Source organism: Ruditapes philippinarum, unplaced genomic scaffold, assembly GCF_026571515.1.
Source record: "Ruditapes philippinarum isolate M1 unplaced genomic scaffold, ASM2657151v2 ctg3717_1_1_1_1, whole genome shotgun sequence".
In the NCBI taxonomy this organism is placed as follows: Eukaryota; Metazoa; Mollusca; class Bivalvia; order Venerida; family Veneridae; genus Ruditapes; species Ruditapes philippinarum.
Genome location: NW_026852913.1, coordinates 3,120 through 21,391, shown reverse-complemented (window position 1 = coordinate 21,391; position 18,272 = coordinate 3,120).

Sequence of the window (18,272 nt, the reverse complement as noted above, 5' to 3'; positions counted from 1 at the left end):
ATATCAGACAAATCATGTTGGATCCACGAAAAAATACGAGGTAATGAAAATGTCAATGCTTTGGATAAGGAATTCTGAAATTCTCATCAAGTAGATTTATCGTTAACAATTATTTAATCCTTGGTAAATAAATATATTCCTTCCGAATGGAAACCAAATTGGGACAAAGCTGTATTAACTTTCCCTAACTTGTCTTGAAAAATCAACATTACTATCTCTCCTTAACTGTCACAATCAAGTTGTTCTTCTTAGATGTAGAATTGGACATACTAAAGTACACATTCTTACCTTTAAACAGGAGACGATGCTCCATTTTGTATAGCTTATAATGAATTTTCTATTTGAATGCAATGATCTTGAACATGCTCGTGATATATATTTTTACCGAGTCAATTCGTAGAAAATAGAATTTACGAGCCTTTGAATTGGCGAATCCGGAACGGTACGGGACAAACGGGTAGGTTAGGACTTACTCCAAAATTGGTGCTTTATTAAAAAAAATGTTGAGTTCATATACCAAGAGAACAAATCACTGCGCCGACCCATGCAACGGAAGCAAATATGTTGTGAACATGCTTTTAAGGCTAGCACCAGGTTTCATATATTGTTGTAATAAAGGAAACTCCGAGCTATTATACTGGAAACTTTGCGTTGGAAAAAGACTAATAGGAAACTAAGAAATGCCTCAAGATAATTGTGTTTTTAAAGGAAATTCGTAGTTTTTATTCATAACACCGTCGTACACCAATGACACGTAGTCAATTGGAGATGAGTGCAATATACTTTTTTGTTCTAAACAGAAGAAGTCGAGCTATTGCTAAGATGATTGCTTCTGGTCTTATTTCTCACGGAGACAATACAACAATGAAATGGTAAAGTACAAGTAATTTGCAAAAGATCCAGAATAACCCGGACTTTGTTAATTAGTCTAATCTGATAAATGTCGTGTTATTTTCATTAACTTTATATATGTATATAGTTAAATGTTGTTTTTTTTTACTTTACAATATATCTTATTTAATGACGCCGATAACCCTTCTAGTCCGTGTTAAATAAACACGGAAATGCCACAGCACCGCAGTTGATAAAAACGCGACGTTGTTTATGTACGTTGAAAATTAAGAATACACAAAAATACATGTTACAAATAATGATCGTGTCCATAATTCGCGAAAACTTGATGTAAAAGCAAAACATATCATACATTCTTAAATTTCACGTAGTTTGTGAAATCAGCTTATAATGCTTTGTAGATGGAACGTATATATTTATTTGAAAACAGCATCGCAAAAACGTCCGGAAAACAGCGTTATAATACACATTTGTCAATCATTCGGACAATCTCCTTATCATTTGATATGATGAAAGGAACCCCAAACAACTCTTTAGTTAGTCAAACCAAAGTTTTCGAGAAGCATAGACGTTTCTTAAGAAAGCTGAGAACCAATCTTGAGAATGACACACATAGTTTGCGGGATAGAAGAAAGCATATGGTGTGACGCTCATGCAATTGCGTATATCTAAGGTTCGTTTTAGTCTTATATTTCATGTGTTAAAAATTAATTATTAAAATGAAAAAATGTAGAATCCTAGCCGAAAGAAATGTTAACCAGTTACCTTACGGAAAACACAGACTAGTACAGTAAAGGAAGTTCATTTGTTTTGTAGATGTATTTTATTATGTGTTCATTTACTTTGTTTGTATAAACGATATAAAAATATGTATGCCAACATTTTAAAAAGCGTATGATTTTTCTCATATGCCCGCCATAAAACAATTACTTGACTTTGTTAGCACACGACATTTTGAATTTTCTAACAAAGGGTTTTCACGTTATAAGAAAATAATGATCTAACCAATGGGTTAATATGTGTTGAACTTGAAGCACAGTGGCAAATATTCGTTTTTCAATATTTGAGTGTATTTTACGTCACTGTTTAGTGGTAATATGTGTAACATTTTGAGAGTTTTGTGTAGATAAGTTTTTCGTTTTAATATAATTACTTTTTCATGATGAAAAGAACTAGTGCTGACTGGCACAATTAATATAAGAAAACTCTTCGCGTGGTCAATTAAGGCGGTTTATAATAACTGCAATTATTGCTTGTAGATACACAATCGATACAAATATGCAAATTGAAAGCAAAGGCAATCCTTGTAAATATATATGTTATAATCATATTATCAAAACACTATCTTAACAAAACAAAAACTATCAAAAGAAAACTCGATGATTGATATTAATGAAGCTGTTCATAATAGAAAACAAGCATGAACGTCATCTCACATGCTCCCTAACGCACAACTACTTATGCGGCTGTATCGCCCAGGACGCAGATAATGTTACACTGGCTTGCAGTCAGAATTATACTTACTGAGATAAATATTTCTCATGCTTGAAAAGTATTGTGTCATTGAGTTGAAGAAAATGAAATGTTTTATTTGAAATAACGAACATTGTTAGTCATGTCCATATACAGAGAATAAATAATTGATCTCAAAAGAAAGAAAATATGAAACAGAGCATTATTACAACTTATTGTATACAAAGTTAACACTAACTGATGTCACAAATTTTAGGACACGTCTCGTCAAAAATGTAACTGTTCAAAACATAAAAAACAATGTCGTTTTATGAAATAAATGTCACTTCTTCTAGTAATAATCATCAGTCACGCTTATTTGAAAGCATACATATGCAAGTAGTAATCAAAATATTTCCCTTTGAACAGTATTATATATACTATTGTTTAATCTTATATTATAAAAGAATACCGCATCTCCATCATAGAAGCATGCACGAAAACAGGTAATGTCATTGCAACTATCTAGGCAGCATTCAGCCCGACAATCAACTTCACATGTATCCGAATCGCATCGATCAAAGTCCCTCTTGATCTGAATACAAATGAATATACTTCAAATTAATGTGAACAAGATCTTTTTAAACCTGTATTTTGTAGATGAGACCTTTTCAAAATCTCCCTCCATATATGCTAGGTCATTTATTATTAACACTAAATTACAATGGAACCACATTATAAATATAGAACTATGTACATCAATTGTTATTTATTTTGCTTATTATGTTGATGCGTTTTATTTGATAATATTAAAATAGAATCAACATATTTGCTAGAAAACCACGTTCTTTATTATAGAATTTATAAAATTGGGCACAGCTATTACACTAAACTATGTTCCAAACTCTGTATGGAATTCCAAAATTTTAACGTATCAAGCTCTGCATTCTATTTTTAGTAAATATGCACGGGATTCATGTTCTTTGTAAGAAACCCTTTATATCAATTGCAACTGTCAAGGTATGTGAACGGATATAACTCTGTTCTACGTATATCAAACAACAGTTATAGTCTTTGATTATACTATAGAGTTACATGAACACTTTTTACGAATGACAACAATAGATGGAGTTGCTAATGGCGCTATACTATTTGCGTAATAAAAATGGTTCCATTTTCTGAATACCCTTCATTTTAGCTTTAAAGTTGACTAAACAGTTTCAACTTGAACAATTTTTCTTTTGCTTGTACTGATAAAAGTCAAAGACGTAAATGACATTTCAATAAAAGAACTATCAAACCAACCTGTAGTTTGCTAAAATATCGTCATAAAAACATAATAGAATAACTAAGGTGGAAATTATTTCAGTCTGTAGAAAGTAAATTCGGTAAAGTCCGCATAAATTTACGGTTTTGGGATGAGTATAGACAAATTTTGGATATGATATATTTCTTATTCGAATTACTATTTTACAATCATTTATCCAAGAAATCGAAAAGTATACGTAATTCGGTACAAAGAAAATGGTAAAGCAATCTGTTTTTTTCCCTCGCAAATACCCATTATGAAACCTCTGTAATATTTAGATGTCTATAGCACTTTTAATCTATTTCAAACAAGTTTAAAAATAAATACTTTATATTTTAATGCTATCATCATGATAAATATTGGAATCTTATTGACATAGAGTTTTGACTTAGACACGCAATTTTATGTTTCTTATAAATTCATATTGTTAACAATAATAATTAAATGAATTCCAATTACATTGAATGTACAACAAAACCCTTCGATTTTAATAGAAACTGTCCCTTTTCAGTTCATAAACATTAACTTAACGATTTAGACAAGAGGGCCATGATGGCCCTGAGTCGCTCACCAGAAACAACTGCTTTTCAGTGTTGGAATGTCAATATATTCTAATATTAAATTTGAGCATAGAATATGTTTAAACAATAATTTGCAGAAATTCCATGATCTTGGGCATTTAAGCTTTAGCTTAAACGGGGCTAATCAAATTAATATGAGCAAACTTGATAAAATACTACCTAAGAATGCTACAAAGTTTAGTGAGCATCTATCAAGAACGCTACACACAAAAGTTTGGTGATTATCCATCCATTAGTTTTGTACAAGAAGATGTTTATAGGTTTTTCTATCTTTAGCCCTAGAGACCCCTAAAACGGCCCAATCAAATTAATATGAGCAAACTTAATAAAAGACTACCCAAGAATGCTACAGACAAAGTTTGATGATCATCCATTAATTAGTTATGTAGAAGAAGATGTTTAAAGGTTTTTCTATTTTTAGCTCTGCTGACCCCTAAAAGGGGCCAATTGGGATGACATGAGCAAATTCCAGTGTGACTGTCACAAGGATGCTACAGACCAAATTTGAAGAAAATCTCCCTTAGTATTTTTTCAGAGAAGAAACGTTTTGTTGACGCTTTGATGACGGACGTTTGGGACCCCGGAGTCCCCCTTTTGGTTTACAAATTAGCTCACCCTGAGCCTTCGGCTCTGGTGAGTTTAATTTAAATGTAAAAATTTATATGTTAATGGGTGGGGGGTAAATTAAAAACAAAAAAGGGAGGGTTAAAAAAAAAATTTCCCTTTTGATTCTTTTTCCAGTGAGCGAAAGGCACAAGGGAAATTTAAAAAATTTGCCAGAAAAATTTAAACATTTTTGGTTTTATTTTTCCCAATTTTAACCCCTTTTTTTTCCCTTAGCGAAATTTCTTTTAAATTTCCCTTGAAAACCCCTAAACAACTGTTTACCCATTTTTCTAAATGACTTAAAGCAGGGGCGAGTCGCAACTGCATGCTTGCTTTTGACAACTCAAGTTGAATTAAACAGCTTTGAAAATTTATTCATGCATAATATATTCACATTTTATGAAGTGTAATAAATGGATAAAGGCAATTCAAAAAGAAAAAAGTTTCGTCATCAGAAATAGATAATAAATTTGTGTGTGCAAATAAAGAAATCGCCAATAATTAATTGGAACTTTTTAATGATTAAGTATGTATAAAGTTCTTGTACGAATTTAAACTAATCTTATTACATTATCTTTAACCGAACAAAGCCTTTTACGTAAGTGTATTTGTGAACATTTACCCACTTTTAAATCATATGTCAATTAAAGGTAGTAACTACTTCGTGTCCGCTCATTTAGATCATGCGAAAAAAAGGAAATCGAACAACTTTAAAACAAGAAGTATATTTAAAAAAGATACTGGCCGAAGTTAACCTGCATATATAAGTTCTTAGTTTTCCATGCAAAATCATAAAGAAACGTTAGCATAGCTTGTATAACAATGACATAAACAATTGTAAGGTTATTTATCTAGAAAAATGAAACACTTTTAGATGCATGAGCTTCTTAACAAACCTGTCGTGTTTCGGTAAGTGAACTCAATTTCTAAAATAGATAAAAACAGAATCCCTAAAGAAAGCCCAACACGGCAAAATTGAAAATGTTGCAGGCTCGGTTTGATTGAGACTGTTCATGGACGGTACTGGAAAGTGCAAGTTACCGTCCACGCCCCCTAACACCTACTTCTACGTAGTCGGTAAATAAATAAATATATAAGCATGCAAACAATATATTAAAATATAAACATTACAATATTTGAACATTTAATAATAACAATAATAATATAATATATTATATTTATTAACTAAGGGTAGATCTACCTGAAATGCTCTGATATTATCAAGCTTCATAAATGTGTTTACTATTTGCTTTGCAATTATTCTGTCAATAACCGAGTGAATAAGTAAATCTTTGTTTCTTTTAAAGAAATACTGAACTGAATCTGGGTCTGGTACTTTTGTGTTTAACAAACAGATTTTTGTTAAAAGTTGTAAGCAAACTATTTATTTTGTAAATGTTAGAATGACAATCAATAATTAGTCAAAGTAATTAGCTAGAAATAGGGTCAAGTTAGGTTCTTTGGAAATAGGCGTTATAGGCAACAAAAATGTTTCAATTTTGAAGCGATCAGCTTTTTGCGGTTTGATATTGATAGAAGTATACTCGTACTTCTTTACGCAATGTTTTGTTTCAAGTAAAAACGTCCTTTTCCTAACTTATGTTTAAAACCGCAATCGCTACAATAAAGTATAATGCTGACTATGCAAAGAGACTTGATTTTTTATTAATTGAATGATATAATTTGATTTAAATGCATTACAATATTTGTTTTTGGAATACCATAAACTAACTTTGTTTTTCTTCTTATAAATCTCAAATTATTGTAAAGTTGATTTTTACAATAAACATTATCTTTTTATTGATGTTTGAAATAATGAAGCAAGCTTTGTCTTTTTTTTAATTTTACATTTTCATGTGACACAGTGATTGATTATTCTAAGTATTTTCCTTCTTTGAAAACTGTGATATAATTTATGTTTGACTTACCCATTGTCTTTATCTAAAACAATGATTATATGATTATTTAATTATAGAATAACTACTTTTTACTGAAAATTTAAACGTTTTCCACCTCAAGATCGTAAACAAAATTGAATTGATCGTTTCGGCTTTACAGACTCAATTGAACCGAGTGTGCATTTTTCATGTAATTTTGTTGTGATCAATGCTTTCGAGGGATAACTTTGTATCCATATTTTCTTAAAAGGTAAACAGTGATAAAATGAATATATTTTGTTTTTTTTTACGTTTATAACAAGGTAAATTAACAAACTTAAATAGCAAACCTGAATGTATCAGTCTGAGAACAAATCAAATCACTTTGACAAAAATGCTTTATAAAAAAAAACAGAAAAAGAAAAACACTACCACCAACAACACAAAAAATATTATAATAATAAATAAGAATACATTTAACAATATTTACTTCTTTTTTAAGAAAGCTAAACAAATAGCCACACCCTCATATATGTTTTTACTGTTTATTCAACTTTGTTATGTACGAACTTAACTAGATATTATATCCAACATTAAAATGTGCTGTTTTATCATTAACACATATGACACATATAAAAATTACTATTTCTCATGCTTTTTTTACATGGCAAGCATTTTCTTTCATGCATAAGTTAGAATTTAAACTAAACTATGTCATCAAATTCTCGTGTATAACTTGTTTTCATTTTCTTTAGAATTCAAGAATTAAGTATTATTCTTAATAATCAATGAATGACAGAAAATAGATAGCAAGTATCTTATATTTATTTCAATAACCCTTAGAAGATATGATTGCGTACACGATTGAGTAAATGGTGCATTTAGAATTTGTTGTCGAATTATGATGTAAATGACCTCGCAGTCACTTTTAGTTAAAAATCTTAACAGTAAAATTATGTAATACAACTTTAATGAAGCTGAACTATATTTAGCTTCTATAAAGTGTCATATGTCCCAAATGAATAACCATTTTAGAATATATACACTCCCTCCTGAAGATTTGATTGCGTAAAAATCAGCACATTTCATATAAACAATTAAATGAAATATGTATTTAAAACCATCAAAGCAGAGCAACATTCAGGAAAAGCAGCCTTTAAAAATACCCGGCCTCATAAAATTTATGCGGCAGAAACTAGCATAGATAAAACACATAAAAATAAATGTTAAATGATTTATAGATACGATACATTTAATCAAATCATATATATTTTACTCGCGAACATGTATTGTTACATTCGCACGTATTGCTACAACACCAAAAATAAAGTTAAGTAGTTACATACTACATACAAGAGTCTTTGTGCCATTGATTAATGTAGAACAATTGGTTATAACACATCAAACTACAAACGGAATGCATTTTATTGCACCCTTTGCCAATAGATGAACTATAACACGCGCAATACACACATAGAACACAGTCAAATAAAATGAAGAAGATAAAGAGACATTTACATACATGTCAGTTTCATATAAACAAATTGTATACGTTTATGTGAATAAGACTTAATTTAGATTTAAAATAAATATGTCAAACCATCAGATACAAATTGCTCTTGCTTGATAGTAAATAAAAGTAATCGTCGTCATTAATAGCAAACTTTTATTTCCGGCCAGTTTTTATCCGTTTCATATAAAAATTTAAACATATATCGCAAAAGATTAAATTTAAGACATTGAAAAAAATCAACTTAAGATGAGTTTAAATGACTTTGCTCATGTTTCAAAGATGTGACCCTTGCTTTTTTAACATGTTACGAGCAGTGCAAAGTGTGTTCAAACGAGGAAAGTACATTTGTATATGGAAAAAATTGACATTTAGTGAAACTTAAATTAAAGCATTTATTTTTCAAAACATAACCATTCCTTCATATGTTTTATTTAGTCCTTGGAACATGAAACGCCAGACATGTGGGTAAAATAATGGATACAATTTCATTGTTAAGCATGTTACATCTGCTAATGTAAAATAAAATGAATTACGTAAAAGCAAGTTCTCCAGAGGCGATGACAACGTATGTACATTATCGAATTACTCGTTATATTAGTTTCTATTTCAAAGAATACCATAATCAAGATTTTATGAGCGCTACATTACAAAAAAAATATAAGAATAGAAGTAGGCGAATAAAAATGTTCTGTGACATTAACATTAGAATAAATTAAAAGAAAAAAGTACACGTATCCAAGGGGAGCAAGTTAAAATTGTCATAAAGTTATCACTCAATTAATATTAATTAATTAATAAAATTCATAATGCGCTTTGTTTAACAAATATCATGTCTATCAGTATTAACCTTATAAATCTAGTAACCGAGCTCGATTAGTTAAGAAAATTCAGCAGACAAAAACCATTATAATCCTACTTATGCTTATAACTTAAACAATTTAAAGAAATGAAACAAACTAAAAACGCATCGATTACATCATTTTAGGAAAAAGTAGAAAATGCGCGGGGATATAACAATAAGGACGATAGGCGAAAGGGTTTTAGTGCAAAGCAATCGAACGGTAACAAACATACAATTACCACAGCGCCTAATAAGCCTAAACAGAATATCATGATAAAATGGTATTTATATAGATATATCCCCTCCATAAGTGCTGTTAGCAAACAAAGATCATTATCTTATTTGTGTCATGACGTGCATGAAAAAGTTTTAAAAGAATATCATATAAAAATTCAGCGTCACGCATTTAATCTGTAAAGTGAATGGAACTCCAGAAATAGATGATAATGTCAATTGTAAAATTGATAATAAAAAAAAAGATTGCATGACATTCATTTGAAATGTAATAATTATAAAACAGTCAATTAAAAGTATACTGCTTGACAACATTCTATAAAAATAGTAATCGAAGGTCCTTTTTGATTAATGATTCACTAAGCAATATTTTGTCTCTTGTTCCTTTTATATAAGGAAGGGCTTATTGTGTTTTTTTTTGTTTATTCAAAAGAGTGTTTGTTGTTATTGTTTTTAGAAATGATGCGTTTTAGCGGTGGCAAACATTGTTTTTAAATAAAAAATGAATTGTAAAATGTGTGTACACTTAATTTGAGATGATTATGTAGCTCAGATTGATTTTTTTGTATTACAATAATTGACTAATGTTAAAATTGCTATTCTATGTTACACAACATGAAAACATGTTAATCAATTTTAAGGTATCTGCTGGAAATCGTTTTATTACACAACATTGTAAAAACTGTTATAAAACGATTTAATGACGGAAATAAATGTTAATGATGATGAATCACTTTTACTGCAACGTGACAATAACAGGCAGGGATAAAAAAAAATGACCAGTTTTATAAGCTACTATTGCATTAATCTCTTGATTAAATCTGCTATTTTTATCATAGGAAATAGTTGTCACTCATTAATAACAAAGCATGTACATCTGATCAAATATAAAGACAAGTGTCAGTTTTGAATAGCGTTAGCTGAACACAGGTATTTAATAAATGGTTATGAAAATGTATCATTACGTATTAATATTTAAGCCAAGGAGGTGCAGTCATGGTATTTATTATTGAATCAATGATGTCAACGCTTTTTAAAACATTAAATATTAAAGTAACGTGCTCTTATCCATTAAACACTGTGTCAAAAAATAGGAGTGTGTTGATTCAATTATCATTTTTAAAATATAATGATCATACTTATTTACGGTATATATTTATTTATAATATTGATGACCTGATGATTATTACATCTTTATCATAACATTTTGCTCAATTAAAACTAATTTCGTTGTTTCATGTATCCACTTACACAATGAAGTGATTAGTTATCATGAAACAAATTGAGTTTGAGTTTCTGACAATTCTTATAATAAAAAGCTTGGTTGATTGTAATGCTTTACTACAATATAAAAATGACATATTGTAATAAAACATGAGAAGGCGATGTGCAAAATAGACAGGTTTGCTTATATAGGAAAATCATAGAAAGGCAAAACCTGCATAAAGAGAATTGAATTCAAACAAAACATATCATTACAAAAGCGTAGACTCATATAACATGTATAAATCGGATTTTTATGCATTTTCAACACTAAACGTTATAAAAAATAAGACCAAAAGAAAGTTCTAAACTTTTCAGTGTGCAAGTGAAACAACAATTTCTTTCCAGTGTGTAAGTGAATTATATAACATATTATATATTTATATATATATACTTTTATATATACGTGTTGATTGCTATATATATGTGTGTATATCACTGGTTTTAACTAGTAAAGGGACATAAAATCTAGACAAGGTTTACGCTTTGTTTTGTTTTTTCTGTATCAAGATAAATTTAGCATTTATAAATTTAAGCATTTTTTTTTTGTATAATTCGTAGTTGCACTTTACTTCATTTGATACATTTGGATAACAATATTACATTAACTAAATTGGTTACATATCCGACATCATTTTTAATCAATTATACCGCTTGTGGTTTGATTATACAATCTTGTAGGGGTTTATTCAGTGTCCCATTGTTATATTAATAAAAATTTTTCTAGTTTTGATTTATACAGGTACATGTAACCTGGGAATTCGTTTGAGTTGATAACTATATTCAACGGTTCTATTTTCAGAAATACAATCACGTTTTAGGTTAATTTCAGTTATCAAACTTTTAATGTAGAACACAGAACACTCATGGGTAATTAAAATAATGTTGCACTTTTTAATTCGTATCATAACAAGCTGATGTGTTTTTATTTTTTATTGCTGTTTTGGCAATCGAAATACAAATTAAAAACGAGAAAAACAAAATCCCCTAAGAGCGTTCAAAATGACAAAATATTAAAAATGTTGCTGGCTAGGTTTTACATTCCACGTCCACTAGCACCCGGCTGAATTCAGCAGTTAAAATGAATTGGTAAAGCCCTGGAAACGAATTACTATTTCTTGTTGTAGAAAAATGTCAAACACTTCTTTACAATAAAGGATTAAAAACATGACAAAAAAACGCTGAAGTAAAACAATTGTGAAAGTGATAGCAACAATGTAAACAAAATGATATTTTAGACTTTCATACAAATAAACATAATTACTGTAACTGAAAACGCGCAATTTAATCAAAAAGATGAATTAGCTATATGGCAGATGAGTAACTTCAATGGACCAAACTTTTTTTTATTTAACCTTATCAGTCATGATTTTGTTTCTGTAAAAGAAAGTTTAATTACACGTTGAAACATGGCACATGTAATTTCACCTGATATATTTTTTTATGTTTTTGTTTTTATCTTTTATTTAATTCAAACATGGAGCATTGCAGAACATGTGTTTGTCCTGTACAGTACGGAGGAAAATGAAAAAATGATTGTCTTCTAATATTTTCTTTATAGAAAGGACATACTTGTAATGACGGATCCTTGAATGATTAATCTGCATGCATGTAAATATATTGGAAACAAGTATTAGAACAAAAAGGTTCATGTACAGTTGTGTAATGTTAACTATTTCATGTTTATTTGATCTTTACTGTTTTTTATTTTTATTTTTCGCCGTGTAAAACACACGTTCTGGTTCATATCTGGCCCACTACCTACACCGGCTTTGCTGCATTCAAACCAGTAACAATTTTACCAAAATAAACTAAGAATTATCGGCACATGCTGATTCCTGAACATTCAGGTATTCATGAATTAAAATTGTTGAAACCAAATGAATATTCTTATAAATTTTAATAAAAAAAAATAAAAGTTTCCATTGTGAAATGTTAATTCGTTGAACAAATGTAATAAATCTATACAGTTCAAACTCTGTATTCGGAAACATCCAAAACGGTCGCCTTAATGAAACGGTTCTCTTAAGACAATAGCATGCGTCGAGTATATCAGTCCACTGTCAGAGATATTTCATAGAGAAACGATTCTTTCCGAGACGTACGTGCAAGTGGAATGTTTCAATTCACCACCGCTCTCTCGAGTCATATTATCGTGATGTTATACTCTCAGATATGTCTGTACGGCTCCCGATAATCTAAATGGATGCTAATGGTAAAAAAATAACATTGATATTTATGACAAAACAGTTTTTGAATACCATTAGGTCGTGTGTTACTTTTTTGAATTTTTTTTAACTTCCTCCGTGTTGTCCCCTTTACTGCGAACACGAAACCCCTTATTTAGAAGTTGCTTTCGTGTTGTGCATTTTTCATTATGGAATATAAACAAACTACATCTTATGTTATGAATTAAATTTAATTGTGACAATTCAGGTCAATTCAGCAAGTTAAAAATGTCAACGTATACACATCTCAGTAGGGAGTCGGAAGCGTTGTTTGTTTCTGATTCGATATATTGGATAATACACATCAACGCATATATTTAACTTCATTTGCATCGCAAAATCGGTTTGGGAATAGTTTTTTCAACACGTTATTGTTGGTGTGTGTGCTTTTGACACTTTGGACTTTACGAGGCGGCGTTCTCTAAATCACAATTATTTTGACAGGTAATAGTGGTCGTTTTAATGAAAGGATTGACCCTTTACCATTAGCTGACTAATTAGCGTCGCGTGGTCGCGTGAAGCAAAAGTCGCTTTAAACACATTAAAGACTAGAGACAAAATGATCGGGGGATTTAAAGTGGTTGCGTTTAAGACAAAAGTCCGCTGTAATACGTGGTCGCATGGCAAGTAGGACTGAAATGAAGATGGAATGTTTAATAAGGATTGTTTGCAAAATTAGAAAAGTAAGGGATTTAGAAGCAATCTGCAAATGGGAAGTTAAACTTTCACTTTCGTTTATAGAATCTTAGGACAAAGAAGCGAATTAATGATTGTCATTAATGGCGTTTAAATTCTAAATAGAAACATATAGAATAGTATCATGTATAGAAAGATGAAAATGATTTATTTTTCGTACTTTATCTATAATGGATCGAAATGAGTAAATAATTAACTTGTTCGTATTGACAGACTATACATGTGAAAATTGATAAAATAAAACGTGTATTTTTAATTGTCCGTATTTTCATGTAATTATTTTACTGACGACTCTCGAGCATAATATAGGTTCGATGTTATATTCATCAATGTATTCACATATCGGTTATTGAGGTAGAATCATACAGGTTTACCGAAAGTCTCCGTCAAATTTATTTCACACTCGACTACGAAGTTTCCTTATTATAATATCAAATTGTTCATGAACTCGAGGTTTCAAGAAGGAATACGATATAATGTCAAATCAAAAAAGCACAATTAAAAGTATTCACAAAAATTAATTTCTTGCTATTACTATACTAGCGGAATACACGGTTTTTGATTCACATTCTAGGATAATGCTTATATAACTGCTAGCACGTTATTCTAAACAGGGTCCATCGGGGTGGGCGAACATGCAAGTCTAACTTGAATGGTAATTCGTTTCCCGATCTTTGAAAATGAATAAATTATAACTGTTATTAACCTAATTATTTTGGTAAAAATAAAAAGTCAACTAAAAGAGTACTCTTGATATCTTCCCTACACACTTCAATATTTTACTATTTTAGATTATAATTGGAATCTGTAGTAGAAAATGAAGAATAAATAAAGATATGCCATATTACTCGGCACCAAAGGGAGGGTGTGTCTGCTAACTATGTATTTTATCGAAAGAAATAGGTTCGGAGTGTGTATCAAAATATCTTACTTTCTCCTCTGCAGATTTTGTACCGAACAACTGTGATTTATAATTTTATTGAAAAGGAAAATTATTGGAGTTTATCTTAATCTGTCCAATACCAAAGTTAACTGCAATTCATAGTTGAAAAATAAATTATCAGATTTGATAAATTCATGAAGCCACGCAAATAATAAACAAATTCAAGCACTTAAATAAGTAGAAGCAGCACACCGCTGAGAAGTTGTGGTTCCGCCTGAAAGTATTAGTTTATATGGATGCACATTAATTTAATGACATCAATTGAAGGTTTTTTGATATTTTAAGCGAGCGTGAATAAATACAATGTTTATTGTCAATGTCAACTGTCGACGATGTTAACTAATTTGAGTCTGACTTTAAAAGAAGATGTAAATATAAATTGTTTAGAACTCGCGATTGTCTAATTAATACAGGTTACAACACTATATAAGGAATAAGGACATAACAGAATGGCGAAGATGGGCGGCACGCTGGAGCTACGTGCGGCATTAATTCCTACAAATAAATCACCATCATTACAAAGGGACAAGAACATGAATGAATCCAATCGATTTTAGTACGTCAGCAAAAATTCATTGTATTGAATTGTACTCACTTCAGAATAGCCAGAATACGTGGCGCCATTGGACAACCGTAAGTTATTAACGCTTCTATTCAATTGTTTCCTATTGTTGAGTGCCCATCGGAATTGCATTTATTCCAAACAAGACAATTCTTGTAACGCTTAATGCCATTGTTTGTTGTGCACCTATGTGCTTAACTGAAAATCTTAATTGATCATATTGAAAGATCAAAATGTCATCGATTGTCCAGAAATTATGTATCATAAAGCAGCCGCGTCGAACTACAACCAATACTCTTAAGGGTCAATCTTTAATTCCAGGAATCATGGACATATGCGATCCGAACTGCTATTACAGTTATATATATAAGTAAATGTTGGCTAACAGACATTGTCTTTGTTATGAAAGAAACAAGTGTAAATTGCACCGGGGACCAAGTTACCTAAGTGAATTTTTTGTTCGAAACTTGGGACTACTCTATGGCTATAATGCATATAAGCGATAGCAATAAACTGAAATTTTTTCTTCATTTAATCCTTTTTTTGCCAAACGGTCATATAGTATGAATACCTTTCAAACACTTGAGGTAGGTAAAACAGCGAAATCATTGTGTAAATATATGTATTTATGTTTATAATAATTATTCTTATGCATATAAAGTGCAATCTTATTGATAGCAACTTTGCACTTTACATTGCTAGACATGTTTATGAGCTGTTTTTTAATTTGGCTTTACTTTTCTTTCCATTTCCAGTATTACAGCGAAAAGTGGCTGACCATATGACTGTTAATTAGATGTCTTGTTTGAAAACCAAGTGGTACGTCTGATTAATTCACCCAAGAAAAACACTGCATGAGCCCAGCATGGTCAATTCCACTTGTTTGTATACTCGTTTGCTTGAAGTGATATTAAGTTACACGTGATGATAACTGTTTAATCAATTTAGAATATTAATTAGTGATTTTTAATTTTAGCCATGTACTGTGACTGCCTAGCCTTGAATGTGACTCAAACACTTCTTTTCGTCCAAATCTATAACGTAACAATATCAATTTATTCACATGGCGTGCGAGTTTACGCGCTCCCTGGCATCCCGTAAATTCAAACGCATGACATAACAAAACGACCATTACTAGATAAGCAGTCTATGAAAAGGAAACAAAAAAGTTAACTCTGTTTTCTTTAATTAGATATTGTGTGTTTACAGAAATTTTGTCATAAAATGAAAATAACGGGAATGTGCTATTGCGATAGATTGTATCACTGTCGTTGACCGCATAAAGTGTTATGCTCTTACGTCTTGAACGGTTTTAAGAATCGGCTTCACATAATCAACTCGAGCAATACATCCCTATAAAATACATTTCTAAGAAAAATAGCATGATGACCTGTCATATATCTTTTCACCTCGTTAAGTTGACCGATGTTTAACTTAATGCTGACTGATAAGAGGCAAATAATCAAATTGTTCTATCTAGCAATAAATCAAAATATCAACTTTCAGAATGAAGATAAATAAAACTGTGGTAAAAAGAAAATGATGGTGTATTCGTTTTGCATACGTACAAATGCTAGAGAAAATACTTATAATTACATTACATGCAATTTACCAGGAGCAAAGCAGTGAAACGGGTTGTAACAAAGCAGAGAGGAGCACAAAAATACAAAATACAAACATATTCACAAATAAATTTTGATAGAACAAACATTAAAAGAAAGACATATGATTATTCCTTACTCATTTTCAATCGATTTGATAAAAGATTATAAATTATATAACATGTTATGTTATGTGATTGTTGTCAGAGAGTTATCGTCAGTAACTTAAGTAAATGATCTTATATGTGGTCGGATTATTGTGATTTATTTCTATGTATCAGAGATGTAAACATAATATCCACCCACGCTATTTAAATATACCGGTACTTTTCTACAACTATCTGTACATGTGTTTGTGCATTTGAATACATGTAAGTTTCAGAACTTTTGTACATTCAGCCATTCTTTTCATTTCTAAATAAATCTCCCTCAGATATTGAGGCAGATTAAATTTTGAAAATGGTATTTGCAAGGCATTATTATCGTTATCTAATAGAATTGCAATTTCATTTTTTTTACTATTTTTGTATTGAGATCATTTTACTTGATAGAAAAGAAAACACTTTGCAAACAATTCCTTAATATGTTTTATGAAATGTTTAAAATTAAACAAATCGATATATGCTTTCTTTTAATAAAAATGTTTATATTTTGTTATATATAGCCGGTTACAAATATTATTGTAACTACGCATAATAATTTTTATACATCAAGCTTTTAACGCAAGATTCAAAAGTATTAGAAAACATTTGTTTATATGAATACACCCAAACCTCTCAGAAAGATCAATATGAAAGTGATTGGAAGAAGACGAATTTAGCAAACTTACAAGTAACATGAGCGTCTGTTTTAAAACAAGATATATTGACAAACGTATTGCAGCATTTTGATAATGAGTTCTGTTTTTCATGTTTAAAGGCTTTGCTTTTACAAGTATAAAATTGCAAAATAAAATTCGACTTTCTGCTGCTTTCATTATCCTTCAGCTGTTGTAATGGATTTTACTTGATTTTATGAAGAAATAACATTATTAATGATAAGACATTGACTGAATTACAAGTGAATGTATATCACAATATTTAATACATAAAACCAAAGTACACATCTTGCAAACTTCAAATTATTTTTCTTGTTATTTTTTAAAGAGAATTTAAACATTGATAAAGAAACATATGTTGCAATACAGACCTTTAATAATTGTACAGCTATTTATCTGCTGCATATTCTGTAAGTTTTTAATAAGGATACTTCTACCATGCTTACATGGAAACAATATGGTAGTATTTTGTCCGCATGCATGAAATCAATACCCTACTAAAAAAATAAAACATTTTATAATTTTTCATACAATACCCATGTGTGTTAATAGAGATATCTTACGTTACAATTATTTTGAGGATCAACCACAGGAATATGAAAACAATATAATTTTACTGTTGACACATTTTTTAGAAATATTTCATAAGTAACATTAAATCAAATATTCTATAAATTAATGATACCTGATCTGTATGAAGGCATTGTCATATTTTCACTGCATAGGACGCCGGACCAAAACACGACAAAGTCAATATTTTGTCTTACTTTTGTTCCGTGAGAGGCAATACGAAAACACGATAGCATGAAAAAATCAACACTTTATTGTACTTTCGCTCTGAGAGGCGCAAGGCAAAAGCAAACATGTACAACAAAGTCTGCACTTTGCCGTATTTTG